The sequence below is a fragment of the Heloderma suspectum genome, chromosome 13 (assembly GCF_057233095.1).
Source record: "Heloderma suspectum isolate Gila_16-S chromosome 13, 16-S_ref, whole genome shotgun sequence".
Classification (NCBI taxonomy): Eukaryota; Metazoa; Chordata; class Lepidosauria; order Squamata; family Helodermatidae; genus Heloderma; species Heloderma suspectum.
This window is the reverse complement of record NC_139470.1, coordinates 3914862-3941407: the sequence shown is the minus strand read 5'-3', so window position 1 is coordinate 3941407 and position 26546 is coordinate 3914862. Positions and strand designations below refer to the sequence as shown.

General features: G+C 45.7%; 1 protein-coding gene and 5 non-coding genes across 7 annotated transcripts in view; all 6 read left to right on the top strand.

The window, feature by feature from the left end:
* The window catches only part of TRAFD1 (TRAF-type zinc finger domain containing 1), a 72342-nt gene that overhangs the window by 5804 nt on the left and 39992 nt on the right, over positions 1-26546 (top strand). Inside the window, exons 2-3 of one of the 2 annotated variants that reach the window (XM_084820415.1) lie at positions 677-776; positions 2860-2966. The gene's annotated coding sequence lies outside the window, so the exon portion shown is untranslated. The remainder of the gene's footprint in view (positions 1-676; positions 777-2859; positions 2967-26546) is intronic. The other variant, XM_084820416.1, reaches the window with a different exon arrangement.
* On the top strand, positions 4809-4972 carry LOC146335941 (U1 spliceosomal RNA). The gene has a single exon (XR_014785831.1). It is a non-coding gene; the product is annotated as a U1 spliceosomal RNA (small nuclear RNA).
* Positions 5605-5768, top strand: LOC146335940 (U1 spliceosomal RNA). The gene has a single exon (XR_014785842.1). It is a non-coding gene; the product is annotated as a U1 spliceosomal RNA (small nuclear RNA).
* Positions 8767-8930, top strand: LOC146335939 (U1 spliceosomal RNA). Its single transcript, XR_014785830.1, has one exon. It is a non-coding gene; the product is annotated as a U1 spliceosomal RNA (small nuclear RNA).
* LOC146335938 (U1 spliceosomal RNA) lies at positions 16360-16523 on the top strand. Its single transcript, XR_014785841.1, has one exon. It is a non-coding gene; the product is annotated as a U1 spliceosomal RNA (small nuclear RNA).
* Positions 19525-19688, top strand: LOC146335937 (U1 spliceosomal RNA). Its single transcript, XR_014785829.1, has one exon. It is a non-coding gene; the product is annotated as a U1 spliceosomal RNA (small nuclear RNA).

Below are 26546 nucleotides of genomic sequence, written 5' to 3'. Positions count from 1 at the left end.
ATTATCTGGGTTGAAGCAATAGGTGTGAAATTGCAACCGTGGGTATGACCATTTGGAAGATCCTCACCCTGGAATGCGGGGAAAGAGATGAAACACACTGGACCAGTTTGGACATCATGATAAAAGTGATGGGAATGAGCTCAGGCAGCCTTATGTTTCCATTCTCCTCCAGCTTGGCTGTGAGGAGATCGGAAGCTTTTGGTTCCATTTTTTGATTAACTGCAAAATTAGTGTTCCGTTTGAACCCTAAACTGGGCTTAATCTTAACTATGGTTTGTTGAAACAAGCCAGCTTCATAACTCATGGTTTGAAGTGGGCTTCTTTCAAACAAACCATGTATAGTTAAGATGAACCACACTTTGGACAAAATGGCAAGCTGTGGTTAATCAAAATCAGATGCCAAAGTTTCTGATCTTACAGCTGTGCCAGAGGAGGAGAGGGAGGAACACATGAACCAGCTCATTCTCTGCAGTGAATCAGAAAAGTGGAGAAAGCAACACAGAATACAGTTTAGCTGTGGTGTTCTGAAGCAAGGCTCCTCGAACCTTCATTTTCATTTCATTTCATTTCTATACTGCCCAATAGCCGAAGATCTGTGATTTACTACTTCAAAATAGTTTTAATATTAATTTTATTAAATTTTGATATACTAAAGCCTCTTATGATTTTTATATAGACCTTTCACATGTACAGAGTTCACTTCAGACAGGCTGCTGGAACATTACTGGCTCCAGATCCTGAAAGGCATCTGCCTTGTACCTTTCAAGCATAGCCAGGTAGGGAAAATTTCCAAATCACTTCCTTCAAGGTAGGTTGTCCAACTCCTTACTGGTCCTTTGCCTGAACTAACAGCAGCCTGGCATGCAGAAATAAAGCAGGGAACATTTTCCCCATCGCTTCCTCTTCATGCCAGAGAAAAGCCACCTCTGTTTTCTGTAAGCTTCATATCCACCCTTGCAGCAGTGAATTCCACAAGATTATATCTTGTCATAGAATCATAGAGCTAGAGAGGACTTTGTAGGCCATCTAGTCCAATTTCCTGCTTGATGCGGGACATGCAGAGCTGGAGCATCCTACCTCTGCTTGAAGACTTCCAGTGAAGAAGAGCCTAACCAGGGAATTGGTTTCGTTGCTGGAACTGCTTTTGCAGTTAAGAGGTTTTTTCTAATGTTCTGCAGAAATCTACCCCCTCACTGCTGTGTAACTTAGGCCTGTTAGATCTAGTCCTGCCCTCTGGGGCAACAGGAAACAAGTATTTTCCCTTTCTATGTGACAGCCCTTCAGGGCTTTGTAGAGTGCTATCATGTCCCCCTCCTTAGACTTCTCCAGGCTAAACATACCCTGTTCCTTCACATAGCACTTGCTTTCCATATCCATGACTGTCTTGTTGCCCTCCTCTAAACCTGTACCAATTTGTTGACATCTGGAGTGAGAGGAAATACCTGTACTTGTCCTGCTGATCAACTTCATTAGGAGTACCTGAGTTCCAACATTGGGAATTTCTTGCTATCTGCTCTTTCCACCCCTTTCACTTGGATAGAACGTCTGTCAAATCTGGTTGTCTAGCGAGCTGCAAGAATGGTGAAGCTTTCTTGAGAAAAGCAACACACAGGCAGCTGATGGTGGGCCTTTTTGGGGGGAAGCAGCTCATTATCTGGCCGTCTTTGGAGCTGGAGGAGAAGCTGGGCAGGAACGAGGTTTAGCTTGCTTGATTTTGGGAGCCACGGTTCAGGCTGTGTCACATGTTATATTTTTAATGTGTGTGCACAAAAATGTAACCTGTGTACCTGTTTGTGCATGACTCTTAGAATAATAAAGGAACTGGCAGAAGAACTCTCAGAACCACTGTCTATTATCTTTGAGGGGGGTGGGGAGAGAAACTAGCCTCAAGGTGACTAAAAAATAGAGATGGATGGGTAGGTGTGTTAATCTCAGTGTCACTGAGATAGTCAGATTTTTAAGGTCAGGCTCATCCCATCCGATTTCCACATTAAGGGTGCAGGGAGGTGGTGGGCTCTCCCACACTGGAGGCATTCAAGATGAGGCTGGACAGCCATCTGTTGGGGATGCTCTGACTTGGATTCCTTCAGTGAGCAGGGGGTTGGACTCGATGGCCTTGAAGGCCCCTTCCAACCCTACTATTCTATGATTTTATGATTCTGATTAGCCCCAGTTCTTCCTTGGGCCTTCCATTGCCTATATTGACTGCTGCTTCTTAACCATCCTTTTTTGCCTATCAAATATATAGCTTAGAAAAAAGGCAAGTAAGGGGAGACATGATAGAGGTGTACAAAGTTATGCCTGGTGTGGAGAAAGTGGATAGGGAGACATTTTTCTCCCTTTCTCATAATACTAGAACCCAGTGGGGTTATCCAATGAAGCTGATTGGTGGGCGATTCAGGACAGATAAAAGGCAGGACTTCTTCACACAGTGCATAGTAAAACTATGGAATTCACTTCTGCAAAATGTAGTGATGGCCACCAATTTGGATGGCTTTAAAAGGGGATTGGATAAATCCATGGAGGATAAGGCTATCCATGGCTACTAGTCCTAATGGCGATATGCTACTTCCTGTATCGGGCAGGGTTGCATTCATGTCCTGCTTGTGGGTTTCTCACAGGCAGCAGTTTGGCCATCATGTGAACAGAATGCTGGACTAGATGGACCCTTGGTCTAATCCAGCACGGCTGCTGTTATGTTCTTATGTTCTTAAAATGCACAGATAAGATGATGTGTTTTTTCCCCCTCTTTTTTAAAGTCTTCTCTGATGGAAACTGGCCCCAGAAATCCTGTGTTAAGGTTTCCAGGGAAAAGGGTGCTAACACGAGCTAATTTGACTTTTATTCTGCATTTTTCAGGATACATTTCACCAGAATTATAACAGCATAATCTCCACCTGCTCCCATAGCGCATCTCCAAAGCACTCCAAATTCTTCTGCAAATAATCAGCTTGCACAACAGACAGGTAAGATGTTCCTGTTTGACCCTGTAGTGCACTGAAATGGCAGGGGAGGTGGGCTGCCAGGCTCCTGTCTGTGGTTATAAAGGACACTGTTCCACATGGACTTCAGAATGGATGTGTCACTCTGGGTATTTGCATGATAAAAATATTTTAAGGGCTCAGTCGTATGGATGTTTAGACAGAAAAGAGTCCTATGACTCCCAGCATTCTTGTTTATATTATGCCATCAATGCCCATGTGCTTCAGAGAATACAAGAGGGCAGGTCTCTACCCCGAGGAGCATACAGTCTAAAAAATCTGGAAAATGTGTTTGAAAAGCAGTGTAGGAATAATTTAAATGACTTATGAAATTTGATATATGGCAGTCAACAGAGTAAGCGGAGGCGGGGTAAATGGGGAGAATATGTGATTATATTGTGTGAGTAATGTGGGTCAAACTGCATATTGTATTGGAATTCCATGATCGAAATGCCCACTGTAATTTTCTGTTTCAAGAAGCACCCATGGGTGTGCCCAATTTTGACTGGAGAGAGTCTCCCTATTCCTCCCTGTGACATAGCCCTAATCCAAATTCTGACCCCCAGAGTTGCTATTAGCTGCAGAGAGGGAAATATATGAGCACAAAAATTCTTTCTTCTGCTTAATGCAGCTCCAGGGGGTGAATTAAGTTAGGGAACCAACAGGAAGCTCTGGTGTGGACTGGTCTGTGAAGTCACGAAGAGTCGGAAGCGACTGAATGAATAAACAACAGCAATGGGGCAGAGGGTTAAACTCCCTCCCTCGTGCTGCACCCCTGGTTCAAATCAGGAGTCCTTACAGCTGCTTTTTCAAGAAGAAAATTCTACTGGGAGTTCCAGTCATGATATCCAGGGTACTTTGATTCAGGGTGTCTGGGATTTCCATGGATGAAGAAGAGGGCAAGGAGGGTGGGGCATTTAACCCTTCCCTGACCTTCCACTTCCCTTATTGGACCTGGAAAGTCCTAGTCTCAGTGGTTATTTTTAGAACAGGATAGAGACCAATTGAAACTGAAAGATTTATTTATTTATTGCATTTATATCCTGCCTTTTTCCTCTTGCAAGGAACCCAAGGCGGCTTACATTATCCTCCTCCTCTCCATTTTATCCTCACAATGACAACCCTGTGAGGTGGGTTGGGCTGAGAGTCTGTGACTGGCCCAGAGTCACCCAGTGAGCTTCCATGGCCAAGTGGGGACTAGAACCCGGCTCTCCTGGCTCCTAGTCCATCACTCTCACCACTACACTACACTGGCTCTCCATTTTAAGGTTGCTTAAAATGGCTGAGGCACTCATGCGTTGCTTTAAATAATGACAAGGAAATATATGGAGTGGTTCCCAGTATAGACTGAGAGCTCCAGATGGGCATATCAGGAAACTCTTACCCAAAAAGTAATGTGTGAAGCAGCCTTTCGATATGCTGACAGCTCATCTTTACCTCTCCCCACTCCCATGAAAGACATACAGGGGACAAAGCAAATCTAGACTGAAGGATAAAGCCACTATTTCACAAGAGAGAGGAAGACCCGGGAAGAGAGGAAAAGCATTGTTATTCTTGCTGCCTGGTAGCTCAGATAGAAAACGAAGCAACAGGGATGCATGCGATGCAAATTTGCCTGCAGCAGGGCATTGTGGTAACAAATCAGGGGTGCAGAGTGTGGGAGATTACAGGTGCACCTTGCTCTAGGATCCAATGTAGCAAGTCTGGAATATGGCTGGATTTCAGTTATGTCTGTTTTGGAGGTCTGGAAGGTGCTGATCCACAGTCACCGTGTGCTTGCTAGCTGGGCCGGCGAGGGGCAGGGGGGTGCGTGCGCCCTCTCAACTCATACTTACCTGGCAGGGGAGACACCATGATCACGAAGGTGGTTTTCCCAGGGTGAGGCTCATCCATTGCACTCCGGGTGTGCTGACCCCTGCGATTTCCCCAAATGCGGGAAACTCGACTGCATAATTTGTGGTAGTGGGGGACTGCGTTCGCGCTTTCCCCTGGTCATTCTGGTTTAAAGATAGAAGGGTCTTGTGCTTGTATTTTGCCATTTCAACTGTTTTCTGATCATCTCTATTATTGCCCTGAAGCTTAAACTCCTTGGGAAATCAACAGTAGAAATAGGGCTGCAAGAAAGCCAGTTGTAGTCCAAAGTGTTGTTGTTTTTAAAGGCTGATGGGGCAGCTAACCCAGCCAGTGCTCAAAAGGTGACACCCACAGAGTTGCTGTGGCTGGTGCAGCCAGCCAGTATAGTTCCAGAGGGAAGGACAGGCAGGGGCTGTGGAAGGAGCACATTCTCAGCAGGGCCTGAGCGGAAGGAAATGCTGAACTCCTCCCTGCTGCCGCGCAGCTCCAATGGAAAGCCCAGCTAAGCGCACGCAGAGGACTGCGTAGGAAGGAAGCAGTGAGACGCAGGACAGCATGCAAATGTATGCACACTGGAGCATTGTGGGAGCAAAAGTGGGGTGCAGATGGGGGCTTGCGGGGCACCCCGAGACACGAATCTGCCAAATTGGAGCAGGGCGGCGTTGCCGCTGTCCTGGCCTGGGCTTGCTGGAAGTGCTCGAGCAAGGTCACCGTGTGCTTGCTAGCAGGGCCGGCGAGGGGTAGGGAGGTACGTGCGCCCTCCCAACTCATACTTACCTGGCAGGGGAGACACCATGATCAAGAAGGTGGTTTTCCCAGGGTGAGGCTCATCCATTGCACTCCGGGTGTGCTGACCCCTGCGATTTCCCCAAATGCGGGAAACTCGACTGCATAATTTGTGGTAGTGGGGGACTGCGTTCGCGCTTTCCCCTGGTCATTCTGGTTTAAAGATAGAAGCATCTTTGTGCTCATACCTTCCTCAAAATCGGCATCGTATTGTGTGCATGGCAAAGTGATGTAGACATTAGACTGAGCGTTGCTTTAAATCTTTCAGCAATTAATTTTACCACTGTTTTTATACTTTAGAATTCATTCTTTTTGGTTGCTTTTTTAAGGCTCTGTTTTAGGGGGGAGTATGTAGACTCCCAAGCTGGGATCTAAACATCAACTCAGTATGTGGTCGCGATGAAAGGGATTCCATGCTAAGGATTACTAGCAAATGGTCTGAAAATAAAACAGCCAGTATTGTAATATGTTTTCATAAATCTACAGTGTGGCCACATTTGTAACACTGTGTATTCTGCTCTTCCCATCTCAAAAAGGTGCAGAATAGGGCAAGGGAAACGATCCAAATGTTGGAGCACCTTCCGTATGAGGAAAGGCTAAAACACGTGGGGTTTTTCCTTTTAGAAAAAAGGAGGACTAAAGGATAGAGTATAACGCATAAATCATGATAGAAATTTATAAAACAACCAATGGCAAGAAGGGAGTGGGCCGAGAGACATTTTTTCTCCCTCTCCAGAGATGCCACAGCCTTGGGTCACGTAATGAAATTGATTGACAAAAGAAAGTACTCACTTCACACATCACATAAGCGTAACTTAAGGTACTCGCTACCTCAAGATGGGGTAATGGCCCTTAGATGGTGTGGCGGAACTGCCCCATGGTTTTATTTGTGTAAACACAGCGGTAAGGGTTTATTGCTTCTCCATACATTGTAGGCTGCCTGGTGTGTGAGAATGTATGGACCTGTGTGAGTGGCTGAGTGCCTGGGGCCGTGTGATTGGTCAGGGAGAATGCTGAGGGGAGGGGGAGTTAGAGTTAAGGGAGGCAGTTTGAGGACAGAAGGGAGATGGGGAGGGGGGTTGATCTCTTAGATGAAACGTCTCCTGGGCATAGGGAGAGGTGGTTAGTGGTTTTAGGCCTTCCTTTAGCGTAGGTTAGGTTAAGAGAACTCTTTTAAAGTTCAGTCCATATAATAATCTAAATACATTATTTTGATTCTTTTACATCGAGTCTGTACTTAAGTCTCGATCACGCTACTTAACCTAGGTAGAAGCTTAAAAAAGGGCTCAACATACACACAGTTATACTCTAGGAAAAAGGGAGTATAAGAAAGGTGGTTAAAGGCAGAAACGTGAGGTGGGTGGGAGCAGCCTGCCTAGGTGGAAGCAAAGAGGAGCCCCCCCCCCCCCCGGTCTTGAGGGACTGTAGGCTGGGTGAAGAGAGGAGGGGTTTCATCACAGATTGCTTTAAAAATGAATCAGACAAATTCATGGCATATAGGTCTATCAGCACTATTAGCCATGACTGCTGAACAGAACCTCCATGTTCAGGGGCAGTATACCTCTGAATACCACATGCTGAGTGGCAACAGTAAGGGAAGGCATGCCTACGTGCCCTTCTTGTTGGCTTATCGCTAGCATCTGGCTGGCCACTGTGGTATGTTCTTTAAGGTCCTCCTGACACTAGCAAACACACACACATGAGAGCTTTCATGGCTCTCTCCCTATTTCATCCCTTTGTTCCTTTGCAAAGCTGCTTCTGAGCGTTGTGTGTGAGGTGGGGGGACTCTTCAGAGCAGCATTCAATGCAGCATGTGAGGCTGTAGCTGGAAAGGGGAACTTGTACAGTCTCAGAGTGTGCACAGGAGTGCTTCACACATATTGCTTGCGGGGCTCTTTCAAGAAGGACCTTTGCCACAAAGCCAGGAACAGAATCCAGTGAAGGTCAGATTATCTTTTCAGTGAGGTCTTAGGGGATCAAAGCCTCTGAAATGCCTTGTGAGAAGAATGATCTCAGTAACTGAGGTCCTGAATGATATCAGCACCCTGGTGCAATGGACATTTACTTGGAAGTAAGCCTTGTTGAAGTCCAGTGAGGTTTATTTCCACAAAAATAGGCTTGGTATTGGAGTTAAGGGTGAGAAAGCAAGGGTAAATAGAAGAAACTAAACTAGCGGGGAGCACAGAACAAGCCACAATTTTGAAGTTGGGCATGGAAAGACCAGGGTGGGTTTTAGTAAGTTTGTGGAGGAAGAAAGCTTTAATCTGTGGTTGTGGTGGTGGTGATGTGTGCATACATCTCTGCCTCAGGGATGACAATTTAAAAATTGTCAGCAGATGAGACAATAGGAGAATCGGGGAGGAATGAGTGATACAAGAGTAAGAAGGGACAAATGAACTGTTTGTGGTTCCTCACTTTCAAGGGTAGTTCTTTGAATGAAATATACACACACACACAAACACACACGCTCAAATATTTTTGCTACATTCAGCCCAACCTTCCCTAAAGAAGTTATTTCTATAGCGGCGGTTGCTTGGACAGTGACAGCGACTCCAGATGACGGAAGTGGACTTTTCCTGTTTGTTTCCTCTGCAAATAAAGAGTGCTGTACCTATAGTAAAACCTCCAGCAGAGATACAAATCAAGGAAAGCAAGTAAGAAAGCCAATTAAAGCACAAGGTGCTCTTTTTTTTAGAAAAAGGCTGATGGGGCAGGGAACCCAGCCAATGCTCAAAAGGTGACACCCACAGAGTTGCTGTGGCTTCCCAGGGGGAAGGACAGGTGGGGGCTGTGGAAGGAGCACATTCTCAGCAGGGCCTGAGCGGAAGGAAATGCTGAACTCCTCCCTGTTGCCTCGCAGCTCCAATGGAAAGCCCAGCTAAGCGCATGCAGAGCTCTGCATAGGAAGGAAGCAGTGAGACGCAGGACGGCATGCAAATGTATGCGCACCGGAGCATTGTGGGAGCAAAAGTGGGGTGCAGATGGGGGCTTGCGGGGCACCCCGAGAAACGAATCTGCCAAATTGGAGCAGGGCGGCGTTGCCGCTGTCCTGGCCTGGGCTTGCTGGAAGTGCTCGAGCAAGGTCACCGTGTGCTTGCTAGCAGGGCCGGCGAGGGGCAGGGAGGTGCGTGCGCTCTCCCAACTCATACTTACCTGGCAGGGGAGACACCATGATCACGAAGGTGGTTTTCCCAGGGTGAGGCTCATCCATTGCACTCCGGGTGTGCTGACCCCTGCGATTTCCCCAAATGCGGGAAACTCGACTGCATAATTTGTGGTAGTGGGGGACTGCGTTCGCGCTTTCCCCTGATGGTTCTGGTTTAAAGATAGAAGGGTCTTGTGCTCATATTTTGCCATTCCAACTGTTTTCTTATTGTCTCTTATTATTGCTCTAAATCTAATCTCCTTGGGACCTTTTGGAGCTTGGAGATGTTGATTGCTGCAGATCTCTGCTTTGCTCTAACTCTTAAATGCATGGTCCATGCAATTCTGTGGCCCCTAGACATTGTCTGAGGGGCCATAAGGGCATGATGGTTCCTCTCTCTGAGGGCACTCTGGCCTTAAGAGCTTAGCATCACATTTACTTTGGTCCTGAGTGGTCTTGAACAGATTGTCCTCCTCTCCCTCAGCCTAACCTTCCTTGCAGTATTCCTATGACGAAAATGAGATAAAACTGCACTGTATTACTTGCAGAGCAAAGTGATATAAAATTAGAGTACTGATGATTGCTTTAAATCCTTTGGTGACTAATTTAAACAGTTGTTGTTGTTCAGTCGTTCAGTCGTGTCCGACTCTTCGTGACCGCATGGACCATAGCACGCCAGGCCTTCCTGTCCTCCGCTCTCTCCCGGAGTGTGTTCAAGTTCATATTCATTGCATCGGTGATACTATCTAGCCATCTCATCCTCTGCTGTCCCCTTCTCCTTTTGCCTTCAATCCTTCCCAGCATCAGGGTCTTTTCCAGTGACTTTTCTCTTTGCATTAGATGGCCAAAATATTTGAGCTTCAGCTTCAGTATCTGTCATTCCAATGAGCACTCAGGGTTGATTTCCTTTAGGATGGACTGATTTGACCTCCTTGCAGTCCAGGGGACTCGTAAGAGTCTTCTCCAGCACCACAGTTCGAAGGCATCAATTCTTTGGTGCTCAGCCTTATAGTCCAGCTCTCACAACCATACGTTGCTACTGGGAAAACCACAGCTTTGATTAGACGGACCTTTGTCGGCAAGGTGATGTCTCTGCTTCTTACTATGCTGTCTAGGTTGGCCATAGCTTTCCTCCCAAGGAGCAAGCGTCTTTTAATTTCATGGCTACAGTCACCGTCTGCGGTGATCTTGGAGCCCAAGAAAATAACATCTGTCACTGCTTCCATTTCTTCCCCTTCTATATGCCAGGAAGTGATGGGGCCAGATGCCATGATCTTCGTTTTTTTAATGTTGAGTTTCAAACCAGCTTTTGCACTCTCCACTTTCACCCTCAACAAGAGGCTCTTGAGATCCTCTTTGCTTTCTGCCATTAGGGTGGTATCGTCTACGTATCTGAGGTTGTTGATAATTCTCCCGGCAATCTTAATTCCGACCTGTGATTCATCCAACCTGGCGTTTCTCATGATGTACTCTACATATAAGTTAAATAAGCAGGGCGACAAGATGCAGCCTTGTTGTACTCCTTTCCCAATTTTGAACCAATCGGTTGTTCCATGTCTGGTTCTTACTGTTGCTTCTTGACCCTCGTACAGGTTTCTCAGGAGACAGGTAAGGTGGTCTGGTACTCCCATTTCTTTAAGCATTTGCCACAGTTTGTTGTGATCCACACAATCAAAGGCTTTAGCATAGTCAATGAAGCAGAAATAGACGTTTTTCTGGAATTCTCTCACTTTCTCCATGATCCAGTGAATGTTGGCGATTTGATCTCTAGTTCCTCTGCCTCTTCGAAACCCAGCTTGTACTTCCGGTAGTTCTCGGTTCACATACTGCTGAAGCCTAGCTTGTAGGATTTTGAGCATCACCTTGCTGGCATGTGAAATGAGCGCAATTGTGCGGTAGTTTGAACACTCTTTGGCGTTGCCCTTCTTTGGAATTGGAATGTAAACTGACCTTTTCCAGTCCTGTGGCCACTGTTGAGTGTTCCAAATTTGTTGGCATATTGAGTGCAGCACTTTCACAGCATCATCTTTTAGGATCTTAAATAGCTCAGCTGGAATACTGTCATCTCCACTAGCTTTGTTGTTACTAATGCTTCCTAAGGCCCACTTCACTTCACTCTCGAGGATGTCCGGCTCAAGTTCAGTGACCGCACTAGCATGGCTATCAGGGACATTAAGATCTTTCCTGTGTAGTCCTTCTGTGTATTCTTTCCACCTCTTCTTAATCTCATCTGTTTCTGTTAGGTCCCTGCCTTCTTTGTCCTTTATCATGCCCGTCTTTGCACAAAACGTTCCCTTGAGATCTCCGATTTTCTTGAAAAGATCTCTAGTCTTTCCCATTCTGTTGTTTTCCTCGATTTCTTTGCATTGTTCATTTAAGAAGGCCTTCTTGTCTCTCCTTGCTATTCTCTGGAACTCTGCATTCAATTGGCTATATCTTCCCCTTTCTCCCTTGCTTTTCGCTTCCCTTCTTTCCTCAGCTACTTGTAAAGCCTCGTCAGACAGCCACTTGGCTTTCTTGCATTTCTTTTTCTTTGGGATGGATTGAGTTGCTGCCTCCTGAACAATGTTATGGACCTCCGTCCATAGTTCCTCAGGCACTCTGTCTATCAGGTCTAATCCCTGAAATCTATTCCTCACCTCCACTGTATATTCATCAGGGATATGATTTAGGTCATACCTGAATGGTTTAGTGGTTTTCCCTACATTCTTCAATTTAAGCCGAAATTTTGCTAGAAGCAGCTCATGATCTGAGCCACAGTCAGCTCCAGGTCTTGTTTTTACTGACTGTATGGAACTTCTCCATCTTTGGCTGCAAAGGACATAATCAGTCTGATTTCGATACTGACCATCTGGTGATGTCCATGTGTAGAGTTGCCTCTTGTGCTGTTGGAAAAGCGTGTTTGCTATGATCAGCGTGTTCTCTTGGCAAAACTCTATTAGCCTTTGTCCTGCTTCATTTTGTACACCAAGGCCATGCTTGCCTGTTATCCCGGTGATTTCTTGACTTCCTACTTTAGCATTCCAATCCCCTATGATGAAGAGGACCTCTTTTTTTGGTGTTAGTTCTAGAAGGTGTTGTAGGTCTTCATAGAACCGATCAACCTCAGCTTCTTCGGCATCAGTGGTTGGGGCATAGACTTGAATTACTGTGATGTTGAATGGTTTGCCTTGGATTCGTACTGAGATCATTCTATCGTTTTTAAGATTGTAGCCCAGTACTGCTTTTCCCACCCTTTTGTTGACTATGAGTGCTACTCCATTTCTTCTACGGGATTCTTGCCCACAGTAGTAGATATGATGGTCACCTGAATTAAATTCGCCCATGCCTGTCCATTTTAGTTCGCTGATTCCCACGATGTCAATGTTCAGTCTTGCCATCTCATGTTTGACCACCTCCAGCTTACCTTGATTCATTGATCTTACATTCCAGGTTCTTACACAATATTGTTCTTTACAGCATCGGACTTTCTTTTTACCACCAGACACATCCACAGCTAAGTGTCCTTTCGGCTTTGGCCTAGCCGCTTCATTCTTTCTGGCGCTACTTGGAAATTCCCTCTGCTCTTCCCCGGTAGTATATTGGACACCTTCCGAACTGAGGGGCTCATCTTCTGGCATCATATCTTTTAGCCTTGTGATACGTTCCATGGGGTTTTCTTGGCAAGAATACTGGAGTGGGTTGCCATTTCCTTCTCCAGTGGACATTTTGTGAGAACTCTCCACCATGACCTGTCCGTCTTGGGTGGCCCTGCATGGCATAGCTTATGGCTTCATTGAGTTATGCAAGCGCCTTTTGCCACAACAAGGCCGTGATCCATGAAGGGATATTTAAACAGTATCTTAATGCTTTTAGAACAGATCCCACTTTGTCATGGCTTTTTTAAAGGTTCTGTGATGGAGGGAGCATGTAGTCTTCTAGGATGGGATCTAAACATCAACTCTGTTGATCCATTGATCAAATGCCATGCTAGAGATTATTAAGAAAGGGATCGAAATGAGGACTACCAGGGACTGTAATGCCTCTGTACAAACCTACGTTGTGTCACATTCACAGTTCCGTGTTGAGTTCTCGGTGCCCCATTTCATAGAGCCTGAAAAGTTGCAGAAAAGGACAAAAACAAAAGGGAGCATCTTCCTTATGGGGAAAGGTGGACAGATATTTATTTTATTCAGGTCACCTAACAAAAGTTGACTCAGGACACACACAAGAAAGCACCGCGCACAATGAAGATGCCTCTAGTGCAGTTCACTTGCACAGAATGTATTGATGAACAATGCTTGGCTTAAATGAGTTGAAAAGGGGATTACTTAACAAATTCCGGGAAGGCAGATCTATCAGTGGTCAGTAGCCAGAACAGAGGTTGCCTGGTCTACAGTCGTATAGGAACATCTCCGTTTGTACCAACCTCCCAGACGAGACCATCTTCACAGGGGAGGTCCCATTTTCTGTGCCTCAGCCTACAGATTTCTGTTTGGCAGTGAGACGGAGACAGGCCTTCTCTGTGGTGGCAGCTGCCTTGTGGAATGATCTCTTTTTTGCGATACGTCAGGTCTCAATGCTGACATATTTTAGGCATTTATTGGAAATGTATCTTTTCACTTTGGCTTTCTCCCAGTTATGAGCTGTTTTGAACTCTCTCTAATTTGCATTATTGTGTTTTTATTGGATTGTTTTATGGTGTTGTAAACTGCTTTTTTGTGGATCACAACAAACTGTGGCAAATTCTTAAAGTGATGGGAGTACCAGACCACCTTACCTGTCTCCTGAGAAACCTGTACGAGGGTCAAGAAGCAACAGTAAGAACCAGACATGGAACAACCGATTGGTTCAAAATTGGGAAAGGAGTACGACAAGGCTGCATATTGTCACCCTGCTTATTTAACTTATATGCAGAGTACATCATGAGAAATGCCGGGTTGGATGAATCAGAGGTCGGAATTAAGATTGCTGGGAGAATTATCAACAACCTCCGATATGCAGACGATACCACCCTAATGGCAGAAAATGAAGAGGATCTAAAGAGCCTCTTGTTGAGGGTGAAAGTGGAGAGTGCAAAAGCTGGTTTGAAACTCAACATTAAAGAAACGAAGATCATGGCATCTGGCCCCATCACTTCCTGGCATATAGAAGGGGAAGAAATGGAAGCAGTGACAGATTTTACTTTCTTGGGCTCCAAGATCACCGCAGACGGTGACTGTAGCCATGAAATTAAAAGACGCTTGCTCCTTGGGAGGAAAGCTATGGCCAACCTAGACAGCATAGTAAGAAGCAGAGACATCACCTTGCCGACAAAAGTCCGTCTAATCAAAGCTATGGTTTTCCCAGTAGTAATGTATGGCTGTGAGAGCTGGACTATAAGGAAGGCTGAGCGCCGAAGAATTGATGCTTTCGAACTGTGGTGCTGGAGAAGACTCTTACGAGTCCCCTGGACTGCAAGGAGGTCAAATCAGTCCATCCTAAAGGAAATCAACCCTGAGTGCTCCTTGGAAGGACAGATAATGAAGCTGAAGCTCCAATATTTTGGCCACCTAATGCAAAGAGAAAACTCCCTGGAAAAGACCCTGATGCTGGGAAAGACTGAAGGCCAAAGGAGAAGGGGACGGCAGAGGATGAGATGGCTAGATAGCATCACGGATGCAATGAATATGAACTTGAGCACGCTCCGGGAGAGAGCGCAGGACAGGAAGGCCTGGCGTGCTATGGTCCATGGGGTCACGAAGAGTCGGACATGACTGAACGAGTGAACAACAACAACAAACTGCTTTGGGATTTGCGTAGATGAGAAGCAGTAAAGAAATATTTCTAATCAATAAACAAATTAGCCGTGTTCTGGTAACCTCCCTGTCATGCTCTTTCTCCAGCACGTGCTGTTGTTACTCTGAGCTGAAAACGCTTTTCTTTTGACAGGTGTTTAATATCTAAAGTTCTAATGTTATTAGCTTTTGTATTATATTTTAGATTGTTGCTTTTTATTTATAGTAATATTTTTAAGGTGTGGGTTTTTGTTTCTTGTGTTTTGTGTTGGGGTATATATTTTCTGTTTTGTATTTCTTATGTTGTAAAGCCACTCCAAATGCCCTATGGGCAGAAGAACGGGGCTATAAATAAATGACTTACTTCGTCCTGCAATGTGTGGTTCATGGGGCTGCCTTTGAAAACTTCAGTTAGTACGAAATGCAGTTGGGACCAGCTATATGGATCATATCTCGCCAATTTGTAAACAACTATGCTGGCTGCTGGTCCTTTTCTGGAAACAATTCAAAGTGCTGGCGATTACCGCTAAAGCCTTGAAAGGATGGGGAAACCGGTTACCTGAAGGACCGCTTCTGCCACCCGTGTTTGTCTGAACTTGCGCTCATCATCTGAAGCCTTCCTTTGTGCCTCTCTGCCATTTGAGGTATGGCAGGAGGTAACCAGGGAGATGGCCTTTTCAGTTGTGGTGACTACCCTGTTTGTGCAACACCCTGGCCCAGAGGCTCTCTGGCTCCAACTCTGATGTGATTCGGTGTCAGCTGAAAACCACTTTATTTGTCTGGGCATTTCAGCATCTAACTTACTGTGCCTTGATTTAATTATGGGGTCATGCACTCTGCTGTTCTTGTTGCTGGTTCCCACTGGTTTTATTTTTGTAGTGTTGTGTATATTCGTTGTTTTTATTATTTTACTGTATGTTTTCTTGAGATTTTTTAATGCAGGATGTCATAGAAATCACCAAAATAGACAGATAAATAGCAACTGGACATTTGAATACCCATGGTTAGGGTTGGGGAGCGAAGAGCGGGTGGGGTTGTCTTCTTGCCCTGCTTGTGAGCTTCCCAAAAGCAGATTGCTTTAGTAGATGGGCATTCAGCCCGATCCAGCAGGGCTGCCTGTTCTTAAAGACTCTCCTGAGCTTCTGTACATTGAGCGGAAAGGGGTGGGTGAGTTATGTCAAACGTCCGATCCGTCAGCCATTTCTATAGAGATCAGTGACAGGGTGCTAGAGCAGAGGCTGCAGATGACAGCAGTGGACTTCTCCTGTTTCCTTCCTCTGCAAATAACAGTGCTGTACCTGTAAAGTCTCCAGCAGAGATAGGGCTGCAAGAAAGCAAATCAAAGCCCAAAGTGTTCTGTTTTTTGAGAAAAAGCTGATGGGGCAGCGAACCGAGCCATTGCTCAAAAGGTGACACCCACAGAGTTGCTGTGGCTGGTGCAGCCAGTCTCGTTCCAGAGGGAAGGACAGGCAGGGGCTGTGGAAGGAGCACATTCTCAGCAGGGCCTGAGCGGAAGGAAGGAAATGCTGAACTCCTCCCCACTGCCTCGCAGCTCCAATGGAAAGCCCAGCTAAGCGCATGCAGAGCTCTGCATAGGAAGGAAGCAGTGAGATGCAGGCAGGCATGCAACTGTATGCGCACCGGAGCATTATGGGAGAAAAGGGGGCGCACAGATGGGGGCTTGCGAGGCACCCCGAGACACGAATCTGCCAAATTTGGGCAGGACGGTGTTGCCACTCTTCTGGCCTGGGCTTGCTGGAAGTGCTCAAGCAAGGTCACCGTGTGCTTGTTAGCAGGGCCGGCGAGGGGCAGGGAGGTGCGTGCGCCCTCCCAACTCATACTTACCTGGCAGGGGAGACACCATGATCAAGAAGGTGGTTTTCCCAGGGTGAGGCTCATCCATTGCACTCCGGGTGTGCTGACCCCTGCGATTTCCCCAAATGCGGGAAACTCGACTGCATAATTTGTGGTAGTGGGGGACTGCGTTCGCGCTTTCCCCTGGTCATTCTGGTTTAAAGATAGAAGCATCTTTGTGCTCATACCTTCCTCAAAATCGGCATCGTATTGTGTGCATGGCAAAGTGATGTAGACATTAGACTGAGCGTTGCTTTAAATCTTTCAGCAATTAATTTTACCACTGTTTTTATACTTTAGAATTCATTCTTTTTGGTTGCTTTTTTAAGGCTCTGTTTTAGGGGGGAGTATGTAGACTCCCAAGCTGGGATCTAAACATCAACTCAGTATGTGGTCGCGATGAAAGGGATTCCATGCTAAGGATTACTAGCAAATGGTCTGAAAATAAAACAGCCAGTATTGTAATATGTTTTCATAAATCTACAGTGTGGCCACATTTGTAACACTGTGTATTCTGCTCTTCCCATCTCAAAAAGGTGCAGAATAGGGCAAGGGAAACGATCCAAATGTTGGAGCACCTTCCGTATGAGGAAAGGCTAAAACACGTGGGGTTTTTCCTTTTAGAAAAAAGGAGGACTAAAGGATAGAGTATAACGCATAAATCATGATAGAAATTTATAAAACAACCAATGGCAAGAAGGGAGTGGGCCGAGAGACATTTTTTCTCCCTCTCCAGAGATGCCACAGCCTTGGGTCACGTAATGAAATTGATTGACAAAAGAAAGTACTCACTTCACACATCACATAAGCGTAACTTAAGGTACTCGCTACCTCAAGATGGGGTAATGGCCCTTAGATGGTGTGGCGGAACTGCCCCATGGTTTTATTTGTGTAAACACAGCGGTAAGGGTTTATTGCTTCTCCATACATTGTAGGCTGCCTGGTGTGTGAGAATGTATGGACCTGTGTGAGTGGCTGAGTGCCTGGGGCCGTGTGATTGGTCAGGGAGAATGCTGAGGGGAGGGGGAGTTAGAGTTAAGGGAGGCAGTTTGAGGACAGAAGGGAGATGGGGAGGGGGGTTGATCTCTTAGATGAAACGTCTCCTGGGCATAGGGAGAGGTGGTTAGTGGTTTTAGGCCTTCCTTTAGCGTAGGTTAGGTTAAGAGAACTCTTTTAAAGTTCAGTCCATATAATAATCTAAATACATTATTTTGATTCTTTTACATCGAGTCTGTACTTAAGTCTCGATCACGCTACTTAACCTAGGTAGAAGCTTAAAAAAGGGCTCAACATACACACAGTTATACTCTAGGAAAAAGGGAGTATAAGAAAGGTGGTTAAAGGCAGAAACGTGAGGTGGGTGGGAGCAGCCTGCCTAGGTGGAAGCAAAGAGGAGCCCCCCCCCCCCCCCCCGGTCTTGAGGGACTGTAGGCTGGGTGAAGAGAGGAGGGGTTTCATCACAGATTGCTTTAAAAATGAATCAGACAAATTCATGGCATATAGGTCTATCAGCACTATTAGCCATGACTGCTGAACAGAACCTCCATGTTCAGGGGCAGTATACCTCTGAATACCACATGCTGAGTGGCAACAGTAAGGGAAGGCATGCCTACGTGCCCTTCTTGTTGGCTTATCGCTAGCATCTGGCTGGCCACTGTGGTATGTTCTTTAAAGTCCTCCTGACACTAGCAAACACACACACATGAGAGCTTTCATGGCTCTCTCCCTATTTCATCCCTTTGTTCCTTTGCAAAGCTGCTTCTGAGCGTTGTGTGTGAGGTGGGGGGACTCTTCAGAGCAGCATTCAATGCAGCATGTGAGGCTGTAGCTGGAAAGGGGAACTTGTACAGTCTCAGAGTGTGCACAGGAGTGCTTCACACATATTGCTTGCGGGGCTCTTTCAAGAAGGACCTTTGCCACAAAGCCAGGAACAGAATCCAGTGAAGGTCAGATTATCTTTTCAGTGAGGTCTTAGGGGATCAAAGCCTCTGAAATGCCTTGTGAGAAGAATGATCTCAGTAACTGAGGTCCTGAATGATATCAGCACCCTGGTGCAATGGACATTTACTTGGAAGTAAGCCTTGTTGAAGTCCAGTGAGGTTTATTTCCACAAAAATAGGCTTGGTATTGGAGTTAAGGGTGAGAAAGCAAGGGTAAATAGAAGAAACTAAACTAGCGGGGAGCACAGAACAAGCCACAATTTTGAAGTTGGGCATGGAAAGACCAGGGTGGGTTTTAGTAAGTTTGTGGAGGAAGAAAGCTTTAATCTGTGGTTGTGGTGGTGGTGATGTGTGCATACATCTCTGCCTCAGGGATGACAATTTAAAAATTGTCAGCAGATGAGACAATAGGAGAATCGGGGAGGAATGAGTGATACAAGAGTAAGAAGGGACAAATGAACTGTTTGTGGTTCCTCACTTTCAAGGGTAGTTCTTTGAATGAAATATACACACACACACAAACACACACGCTCAAATATTTTTGCTACATTCAGCCCAACCTTCCCTAAAGAAGTTATTTCTATAGCGGCGGTTGCTTGGACAGTGACAGCGACTCCAGATGACGGAAGTGGACTTTTCCTGTTTGTTTCCTCTGCAAATAAAGAGTGCTGTACCTATAGTAAAACCTCCAGCAGAGATACAAATCAAGGAAAGCAAGTAAGAAAGCCAATTAAAGCACAAGGTGCTCTTTTTTTTAGAAAAAGGCTGATGGGGCAGGGAACCCAGCCAATGCTCAAAAGGTGACACCCACAGAGTTGCTGTGGCTTCCCAGGGGGAAGGACAGGTGGGGGCTGTGGAAGGAGCACATTCTCAGCAGGGCCTGAGCGGAAGGAAATGCTGAACTCCTCCCTGTTGCCTCGCAGCTCCAATGGAAAGCCCAGCTAAGCGCATGCAGAGCTCTGCATAGGAAGGAAGCAGTGAGACGCAGGACGGCATGCAAATGTATGCGCACCGGAGCATTGTGGGAGCAAAAGTGGGGTGCAGATGGGGGCTTGCGGGGCACCCCGAGAAACGAATCTGCCAAATTGGAGCAGGGCGGCGTTGCCGCTGTCCTGGCCTGGGCTTGCTGGAAGTGCTCGAGCAAGGTCACCGTGTGCTTGCTAGCAGGGCCGGCGAGGGGCAGGGAGGTGCGTGCGCTCTCCCAACTCATACTTACCTGGCAGGGGAGACACCATGATCACGAAGGTGGTTTTCCCAGGGTGAGGCTCATCCATTGCACTCCGGGTGTGCTGACCCCTGCGATTTCCCCAAATGCGGGAAACTCGACTGCATAATTTGTGGTAGTGGGGGACTGCGTTCGCGCTTTCCCCTGATGGTTCTGGTTTAAAGATAGAAGGGTCTTGTGCTCATATTTTGCCATTCCAACTGTTTTCTTATTGTCTCTTATTATTGCTCTAAATCTAATCTCCTTGGGACCTTTTGGAGCTTGGAGATGTTGATTGCTGCAGATCTCTGCTTTGCTCTAACTCTTAAATGCATGGTCCATGCAATTCTGTGGCCCCTAGACATTGTCTGAGGGGCCATAAGGGCATGATGGTTCCTCTCTCTGAGGGCACTCTGGCCTTAAGAGCTTAGCATCACATTTACTTTGGTCCTGAGTGGTCTTGAACAGATTGTCCTCCTCTCCCTCAGCCTAACCTTCCTTGCAGTATTCCTATGACGAAAATGAGATAAAACTGCACTGTATTACTTGCAGAGCAAAGTGATATAAAATTAGAGTACTGATGATTGCTTTAAATCCTTTGGTGACTAATTTAAACAGTTGTTGTTGTTCAGTCGTTCAGTCGTGTCCGACTCTTCGTGACCGCATGGACCATAGCACGCCAGGCCTTCCTGTCCTCCGCTCTCTCCCGGAGTGTGTTCAAGTTCATATTCATTGCATCGGTGATACTATCTAGCCATCTCATCCTCTGCTGTCCCCTTCTCCTTTTGCCTTCAATCCTTCCCAGCATCAGGGTCTTTTCCAGTGACTTTTCTCTTTGCATTAGATGGCCAAAATATTTGAGCTTCAGCTTCAGTATCTGTCATTCCAATGAGCACTCAGGGTTGATTTCCTTTAGGATGGACTGATTTGACCTCCTTGCAGTCCAGGGGACTCGTAAGAGTCTTCTCCAGCACCACAGTTCGAAGGCATCAATTCTTTGGTGCTCAGCCTTATAGTCCAGCTCTCACAACCATACGTTGCTACTGGGAAAACCACAGCTTTGATTAGACGGACCTTTGTCGGCAAGGTGATGTCTCTGCTTCTTACTATGCTGTCTAGGTTGGCCATAGCTTTCCTCCCAAGGAGCAAGCGTCTTTTAATTTCATGGCTACAGTCACCGTCTGCGGTGATCTTGGAGCCCAAGAAAATAACATCTGTCACTGCTTCCATTTCTTCCCCTTCTATATGCCAGGAAGTGATGGGGCCAGATGCCATGATCTTCGTTTTTTTAATGTTGAGTTTCAAACCAGCTTTTGCACTCTCCACTTTCACCCTCAACAAGAGGCTCTTGAGATCCTCTTTGCTTTCTGCCATTAGGGTGGTATCGTCTACGTATCTGAGGTTGTTGATAATTCTCCCGGCAATCTTAATTCCGACCTGTGATTCATCCAACCTGGCGTTTCTCATGATGTACTCTACATATAAGTTAAATAAGCAGGGCGACAAGATGCAGCCTTGTTGTACTCCTTTCCCAATTTTGAACCAATCGGTTGTTCCATGTCTGGTTCTTACTGTTGCTTCTTGACCCTCGTACAGGTTTCTCAGGAGACAGGTAAGGTGGTCTGGTACTCCCATTTCTTTAAGCATTTGCCACAGTTTGTTGTGATCCACACAATCAAAGGCTTTAGCATAGTCAATGAAGCAGAAATAGACGTTTTTCTGGAATTCTCTCACTTTCTCCATGATCCAGTGAATGTTGGCGATTTGATCTCTAGTTCCTCTGCCTCTTCGAAACCCAGCTTGTACTTCCGGTAGTTCTCGGTTCACATACTGCTGAAGCCTAGCTTGTAGGATTTTGAGCATCACCTTGCTGGCATGTGAAATGAGCGCAATTGTGCGGTAGTTTGAACACTCTTTGGCGTTGCCCTTCTTTGGAATTGGAATGTAAACTGACCTTTTCCAGTCCTGTGGCCACTGTTGAGTGTTCCAAATTTGTTGGCATATTGAGTGCAGCACTTTCACAGCATCATCTTTTAGGATCTTAAATAGCTCAGCTGGAATACTGTCATCTCCACTAGCTTTGTTGTTACTAATGCTTCCTAAGGCCCACTTCACTTCACTCTCGAGGATGTCCGGCTCAAGTTCAGTGACCGCACTAGCATGGCTATCAGGGACATTAAGATCTTTCCTGTGTAGTCCTTCTGTGTATTCTTTCCACCTCTTCTTAATCTCATCTGTTTCTGTTAGGTCCCTGCCTTCTTTGTCCTTTATCATGCCCGTCTTTGCACAAAACGTTCCCTTGAGATCTCCGATTTTCTTGAAAAGATCTCTAGTCTTTCCCATTCTGTTGTTTTCCTCGATTTCTTTGCATTGTTCATTTAAGAAGGCCTTCTTGTCTCTCCTTGCTATTCTCTGGAACTCTGCATTCAATTGGCTATATCTTCCCCTTTCTCCCTTGCTTTTCGCTTCCCTTCTTTCCTCAGCTACTTGTAAAGCCTCGTCAGACAGCCACTTGGCTTTCTTGCATTTCTTTTTCTTTGGGATGGATTGAGTTGCTGCCTCCTGAACAATGTTATGGACCTCCGTCCATAGTTCCTCAGGCACTCTGTCTATCAGGTCTAATCCCTGAAATCTATTCCTCACCTCCACTGTATATTCATCAGGGATATGATTTAGGTCATACCTGAATGGTTTAGTGGTTTTCCCTACATTCTTCAATTTAAGCCGAAATTTTGCTAGAAGCAGCTCATGATCTGAGCCACAGTCAGCTCCAGGTCTTGTTTTTACTGACTGTATGGAACTTCTCCATCTTTGGCTGCAAAGGACATAATCAGTCTGATTTCGATACTGACCATCTGGTGATGTCCATGTGTAGAGTTGCCTCTTGTGCTGTTGGAAAAGCGTGTTTGCTATGATCAGCGTGTTCTCTTGGCAAAACTCTATTAGCCTTTGTCCTGCTTCATTTTGTACACCAAGGCCATGCTTGCCTGTTATCCCGGTGATTTCTTGACTTCCTACTTTAGCATTCCAATCCCCTATGATGAAGAGGACCTCTTTTTTTGGTGTTAGTTCTAGAAGGTGTTGTAGGTCTTCATAGAACCGATCAACCTCAGCTTCTTCGGCATCAGTGGTTGGGGCATAGACTTGAATTACTGTGATGTTGAATGGTTTGCCTTGGATTCGTACTGAGATCATTCTATCGTTTTTAAGATTGTAGCCCAGTACTGCTTTTCCCACCCTTTTGTTGACTATGAGTGCTACTCCATTTCTTCTACGGGATTCTTGCCCACAGTAGTAGATATGATGGTCACCTGAATTAAATTCGCCCATGCCTGTCCATTTTAGTTCGCTGATTCCCACGATGTCAATGTTCAGTCTTGCCATCTCATGTTTGACCACCTCCAGCTTACCTTGATTCATTGATCTTACATTCCAGGTTCTTACACAATATTGTTCTTTACAGCATCGGACTTTCTTTTTACCACCAGACACATCCACAGCTAAGTGTCCTTTCGGCTTTGGCCTAGCCGCTTCATTCTTTCTGGCGCTACTTGGAAATTCCCTCTGCTCTTCCCCGGTAGTATATTGGACACCTTCCGAACTGAGGGGCTCATCTTCTGGCATCATATCTTTTAGCCTTGTGATACGTTCCATGGGGTTTTCTTGGCAAGAATACTGGAGTGGGTTGCCATTTCCTTCTCCAGTGGACATTTTGTGAGAACTCTCCACCATGACCTGTCCGTCTTGGGTGGCCCTGCATGGCATAGCTTATGGCTTCATTGAGTTATGCAAGCGCCTTTTGCCACAACAAGGCCGTGATCCATGAAGGGATATTTAAACAGTATCTTAATGCTTTTAGAACAGATCCCACTTTGTCATGGCTTTTTTAAAGGTTCTGTGATGGAGGGAGCATGTAGTCTTCTAGGATGGGATCTAAACATCAACTCTGTTGATCCATTGATCAAATGCCATGCTAGAGATTATTAAGAAAGGGATCGAAATGAGGACTACCAGGGACTGTAATGCCTCTGTACAAACCTACGTTGTGTCACATTCACAGTTCCGTGTTGAGTTCTCGGTGCCCCATTTCATAGAGCCTGAAAAGTTGCAGAAAAGGACAAAAACAAAAGGGAGCATCTTCCTTATGGGGAAAGGTGGACAGATATTTATTTTATTCAGGTCACCTAACAAAAGTTGACTCAGGACACACACAAGAAAGCACCGCGCACAATGAAGATGCCTCTAGTGCAGTTCACTTGCACAGAATGTATTGATGAACAATGCTTGGCTTAAATGAGTTGAAAAGGGGATTACTTAACAAATTCCGGGAAGGCAGATCTATCAGTGGTCAGTAGCCAGAACAGAGGTTGCCTGGTCTACAGTCGTATAGGAACATCTCCGTTTGTACCAACCTCCCAGACGAGACCATCTTCACATGGGAGGTCCCATTTTCTGTGCCTCAGCCTACAGATTTCTGTTTGGCAGTGAGACGGAGACAGGCCTTCTCTGTGGTGGCAGCTGCCTTGTGGAATGATCTCTTTTTTGCGATACGTCAGGTCTCAATGCTGACATATTTTAGGCATTTATTGGAAATGTATCTTTTCACTTTGGCTTTCTCCCAGTTATGAGCTGTTTTGAACTCTCTCTAATTTGCATTATTGTGTTTTTATTGGATTGTTTTATGGTGTTGTAAACTGCTTTTTTGTGGATCACAACAAACTGTGGCAAATTCTTAAAGTGATGGGAGTACCAGACCACCTTACCTGTCTCCTGAGAAACCTGTACGAGGGTCAAGAAGCAACAGTAAGAACCAGACATGGAACAACCGATTGGTTCAAAATTGGGAAAGGAGTACGACAAGGCTGCATATTGTCACCCTGCTTATTTAACTTATATGCAGAGTACATCATGAGAAATGCCGGGTTGGATGAATCAGAGGTCGGAATTAAGATTGCTGGGAGAATTATCAACAACCTCCGATATGCAGACGATACCACCCTAATGGCAGAAAATGAAGAGGATCTAAAGAGCCTCTTGTTGAGGGTGAAAGTGGAGAGTGCAAAAGCTGGTTTGAAACTCAACATTAAAGAAACGAAGATCATGGCATCTGGCCCCATCACTTCCTGGCATATAGAAGGGGAAGAAATGGAAGCAGTGACAGATTTTACTTTCTTGGGCTCCAAGATCACCGCAGACGGTGACTGTAGCCATGAAATTAAAAGACGCTTGCTCCTTGGGAGGAAAGCTATGGCCAACCTAGACAGCATAGTAAGAAGCAGAGACATCACCTTGCCGACAAAAGTCCGTCTAATCAAAGCTATGGTTTTCCCAGTAGTAATGTATGGCTGTGAGAGCTGGACTATAAGGAAGGCTGAGCGCCGAAGAATTGATGCTTTCGAACTGTGGTGCTGGAGAAGACTCTTACGAGTCCCCTGGACTGCAAGGAGGTCAAATCAGTCCATCCTAAAGGAAATCAACCCTGAGTGCTCCTTGGAAGGACAGATAATGAAGCTGAAGCTCCAATATTTTGGCCACCTAATGCAAAGAGAAAACTCCCTGGAAAAGACCCTGATGCTGGGAAAGACTGAAGGCCAAAGGAGAAGGGGACGGCAGAGGATGAGATGGCTAGATAGCATCACGGATGCAATGAATATGAACTTGAGCACGCTCCGGGAGAGAGCGCAGGACAGGAAGGCCTGGCGTGCTATGGTCCATGGGGTCACGAAGAGTCGGACATGACTGAACGAGTGAACAACAACAACAAACTGCTTTGGGATTTGCGTAGATGAGAAGCAGTAAAGAAATATTTCTAATCAATAAACAAATTAGCCGTGTTCTGGTAACCTCCCTGTCATGCTCTTTCTCCAGCACGTGCTGTTGTTACTCTGAGCTGAAAACGCTTTTCTTTTGACAGGTGTTTAATATCTAAAGTTCTAATGTTATTAGCTTTTGTATTATATTTTAGATTGTTGCTTTTTATTTATAGTAATATTTTTAAGGTGTGGGTTTTTGTTTCTTGTGTTTTGTGTTGGGGTATATATTTTCTGTTTTGTATTTCTTATGTTGTAAAGCCACTCCAAATGCCCTATGGGCAGAAGAACGGGGCTATAAATAAATGACTTACTTCGTCCTGCAATGTGTGGTTCATGGGGCTGCCTTTGAAAACTTCAGTTAGTACGAAATGCAGTTGGGACCAGCTATATGGATCATATCTCGCCAATTTGTAAACAACTATGCTGGCTGCTGGTCCTTTTCTGGAAACAATTCAAAGTGCTGGCGATTACCGCTAAAGCCTTGAAAGGATGGGGAAACCGGTTACCTGAAGGACCGCTTCTGCCACCCGTGTTTGTCTGAACTTGCGCTCATCATCTGAAGCCTTCCTTTGTGCCTCTCTGCCATTTGAGGTATGGCAGGAGGTAACCAGGGAGATGGCCTTTTCAGTTGTGGTGACTACCCTGTTTGTGCAACACCCTGGCCCAGAGGCTCTCTGGCTCCAACTCTGATGTGATTCGGTGTCAGCTGAAAACCACTTTATTTGTCTGGGCATTTCAGCATCTAACTTACTGTGCCTTGATTTAATTATGGGGTCATGCACTCTGCTGTTCTTGTTGCTGGTTCCCACTGGTTTTATTTTTGTAGTGTTGTGTATATTCGTTGTTTTTATTATTTTACTGTATGTTTTCTTGAGATTTTTTAATGCAGGATGTCATAGAAATCACCAAAATAGACAGATAAATAGCAACTGGACATTTGAATACCCATGGTTAGGGTTGGGGAGCGAAGAGCGGGTGGGGTTGTCTTCTTGCCCTGCTTGTGAGCTTCCCAAAAGCAGATTGCTTTAGTAGATGGGCATTCAGCCCGATCCAGCAGGGCTGCCTGTTCTTAAAGACTCTCCTGAGCTTCTGTACATTGAGCGGAAAGGGGTGGGTGAGTTATGTCAAACGTCCGATCCGTCAGCCATTTCTATAGAGATCAGTGACAGGGTGCTAGAGCAGAGGCTGCAGATGACAGCAGTGGACTTCTCCT